Here is a 4,017-nt window from a genome sequence, read left to right as displayed (position 1 = left end):
TCACCATCATCATTCTCATGACTACCATTATCACCACTATCACCACCATCACCATCATCACCATCATCACCACCATCACCACGATCACCATCATCATCCTCATGACTACCATTATCACCACTATCATCACCATCACCACCACCACTGTCACCATCATCATTCTCATCACTACCATTATCACCACTATCACCACTATCACCACCATCACCATCATCACCATCATCACCACTATCATCACCATCACCACCACCACTGTCACCATCATCATTCTCATCACTATCATTATCACCACTATCACCACCATCACCATCATCACCACCATCACCACCATCACTATCATCACCACAATCACCATCATCATCCTCATGACTACCATCATCACCATCATCACCATCATCACCATCACCATCATCACCACCATCACCATCATCACCACGATCACCATCATCATTCTCATGACTACCATTATCACCACTATCATCACCATCACCACCACCGCTGTCACCATCATCACTATCATTACTACCATTATCACTACCATCATCAGCACCACCACTACCATACACCACCATCACCACCACCCACTACCACCACCATCGCACCCTCCAACAATAATGCCATCACCTCCACCACTCTCCCCACTATTGCCACCTCTACAACCTCCTCCCCTACCCCCACCGGTACCTGCCCTGGAGTGATTGTGCCTTCTTTGTGCTATTTTGGAAGGGCTATTTGCAACATTCTACAGGGGGGTTCTGTAAGTTGTTTATGCAAGTTATTTGTGCACTCACTGGACGGTTAGTTTCTTGAGGGTAAGGACCTTCTGATTTAATGCTGAGCCTGCAAGTGCTTGCACATGGCCTGGCCCAAAGCAAGAGTTCAGGCAGAACGTGTTCACTGAGTGCTAGATGTGAGATTCTGGTGAAATTCAGATTCTGATGCTGCTGGCTGAGGCAGGGCTCTCGGCTCCTCCTCAACCCTCCCTCTTGCCTCAGGAGCCTTGGTGCCTTGCTCTTCATCACCCAGGCTGTGCCAACAGTCACTCACTGATCTGATTATAAGGTGATTTCTGATGCCCGAATTCTGGGTGATAATAACATCTACCACCTCATATTGTCATTGTGCAGAAGCCTGAGAAGCAAAGGAGTGGTCAGGGCAGGGGTCCAGCATGAGAGTGGACTAGACACTTCATGGAGACAGGCCACCTCCAGGTCACTGCTCAGATGCCAGAGTCTGGCCAGAAAGCAGAAGTCAACACTCTTTGTTAACTGAAATGAGCTTTATTTCTGTATATTTACTTTTTAACTTTAGAATCAGATGGATCCCCTAGGATAGTAGTTCTCAAATTTCAGAGAGCACCAGAAATCACCCAGAGGCCTTGCTGGACCTCACCCCGGGCTCCAGAGTCAGCAGGTCAGGGGTGGGTCTGATAACTCACATCTAACAAGTTCCTGGGAGATGCTGATGCTGCTGGCTCAGCAACTGCACTGTCCTGGTGTGTGTGTTGGGGGGGAGGGGAGTAATTGAGAAAGTACAGGATGTATGAAGCCCAGGACAGACAGGAGTTTTATCCCATCTTCTCCCACCCTGTTCCCCTGCCTGGCGTCAACCCCTTCTTGGGTCTTCATTAGAGCTCAGCAGAAGGGCAACCCAACCCAACCTTGGGAAGGGGCGGATCCCCAGAGAGGCCTCCTGTTTAGCCAACAAACAAGAAGAGGCTAAATCCCCAGCCGGACCTGCTTGTTGGAGTCAACACGGTGCAGGGCTGCCTGTGTAAACACCCATTGTCTCCTGGCAGATTAAGAGTGAGCAGGGACTGGGCTTTTTTTCTTTTCTTCTTTTTTTTCTTTTCTTTTTTCTTTTTTTTTTTTTAGCGCTGAGAAAAGCCATTAAGGGATTAACACCCCGATTTATGAAAATGGAGGATGATAAAGGAACAATGGGGTGACAGCGTTGTGTAAACGACATTGATTCATTTCAGAGACAGGGCTGTTAACTGGGAGAAATGGGGAAATAAATAGAACAATGAGGAGATGCTTTTACCAGCTTGTCATTAATTAGCCCCGAGTACAATTGTTTTATTGTCCTTTTTGAAAAATACAAAATTGGTAGGAAAATACAAGCACTGAGCACATCGATTATTCTGTGTCACGGGCTGACATCTGCTTTTCCTTGTCTCCTGAAGCTCGCCTCCAGAAGTGGCTTCCTCCAGCAGGAAGAGAAACTTTCCCTTGGCAGAAGGATCTTGCAGGATTTGGGAAGGAAATGACCCCTCCCCCGCCCCACTAAGGACCCCCAAGGACACCCCAAACTTCTTAGCACCAGAGGATGGCCTCGAAATGAGAAAATCTCCCTCGGTCCATTTCTGGCCTTCATCAGAGGAGTGAGGGGCTGGGAGGTGGGAGGTGAGCGGGGCTGCCCTGGAAGGTGTCTGGCAGGAGGTGGGAACGGACAAGGAGCGTGGGCAAAGGGAGATGAGCTTAGAGGCTGAGACAGTGGCCCCCACCTTTCACAGCTCGGCCAGTGCTGCTTCCCAGGCTGAACTATGTCCACTTCAGGACGCAAGTAACGAAACCATTTCTCCAGGCGGGGACGGTGGCTCAGATCGGGCTGGGCGTCCTGACCACAGTGGACTTTCCCCAGTGCCAGCCCTGCCCTAGGAAAGGACACATTTCTGACTTGATGGCTATTAAACAAGATTTCTCTGGGTCTGGGAGGGGAAAGGCATGGCAGTAGGGCCACAGAGACGTACAGGGTGGGCATACAGCATGGCTCTGGGGAATTTTGATGAAACAAGGCCGGCACCGTGTGGTGTGAATTGTCCTCACCCAGCCTCCAGAGCAGAGGTGCAGCTGGGGGGAGGGGGGGCAAGGTTGACTGAGTCCCAGGCCTGCTCACCCCAGCCCTTGTAAGGGGCCTTTGTAAAACTGAGCACTGTGTTTGGATTCCAACCTACCAGACAGAGAAGAGTTGGCCAACTGGGGGCTGTTTCAAGAAAGAGTGAGACAATCACACCAAGAGTTAATGGCAGTTATACAGAAAAGGAGCTCACAGAAACAGTTTGCAAGGAAACTGTAGACAGCGTTCCCATTGTCCCTGCCTTCTGTGACTGCTGGGCATTGTTTGGCCTTTAATCTGGAAACACTATAGATATAAATATAGCTGTCTCTATAGCACTGTGTCTTTACAGCCCAAGATGAGACAATGCATCTTTGTACCTCTAATCTTTACATTTACATAAAGCTATCTTTATTGGGGAAGATGGTGCATGAGTGTGTATGTCCCTCAGATTAACGTTGACCCGTTGTGGACATCTATGCATTCAGCCCCACATCCAGCGCCTCCTACGTGCCAGGCACCACTCTAGTGCTGGGGATGGGGCAGTGAACACGTGGGAACCCCACCCATTCTCCACAGAATTTACATTGCTGAGTGTAGAAGCAAAAAAATAAACAAATATATAATAACAGAGATAGATCAGATAATAATGAACGCCATGGAGAAAAATGGAGCAAGTGGAGAGGGTGGAGAGGTGGTCAGGGAAAACCTCCCTGGTAAGGGGACAGTTGAACAGAGACTTCAGCTGGCAGGGCGTGCCAGGCAGACTGCAGAGCAAGGCCGGAGGCCTCGAGGCAGCAGCATCCTTGGAGGGTTGGAAGCACAGAAGGCGCTACCAGAGCCTTGTGCAAGAGGGAACAAAAGCCAAGAAGTTCAAGGGGTCAACATCAGGCAGAGCCTATGAGCTGTATTAAGGACAGTGTTGCTACTCAGAGGGTGGTGGGCCCATGGGACAGTTGAGCACAGGAAGCCCCAGGCTCTGATGTACAGTTAACAGGATCACTCTGACTTCAATAGCGTAGCATAGACCCCAGACAATGTAGGCACTGCATATCCTCAACCTGCCTACAGGGACCAGGAAGGTGATAACAATAGCAAATGATGGGGATCGCTTTAGACCTGCCCGCTGGTCTAAAGCAGTTCCTGCCATTTGCTCAACTTAAAAGATATAAGCATGGC

Source organism: Otolemur garnettii, unplaced genomic scaffold (genome assembly GCF_000181295.1).
Source record: "Otolemur garnettii isolate 467f Iridium unplaced genomic scaffold, OtoGar3 scaffold00058, whole genome shotgun sequence".
Classification (NCBI taxonomy): Eukaryota; Metazoa; Chordata; class Mammalia; order Primates; family Galagidae; genus Otolemur; species Otolemur garnettii.
This window is presented reverse-complemented; position numbering follows the sequence as displayed.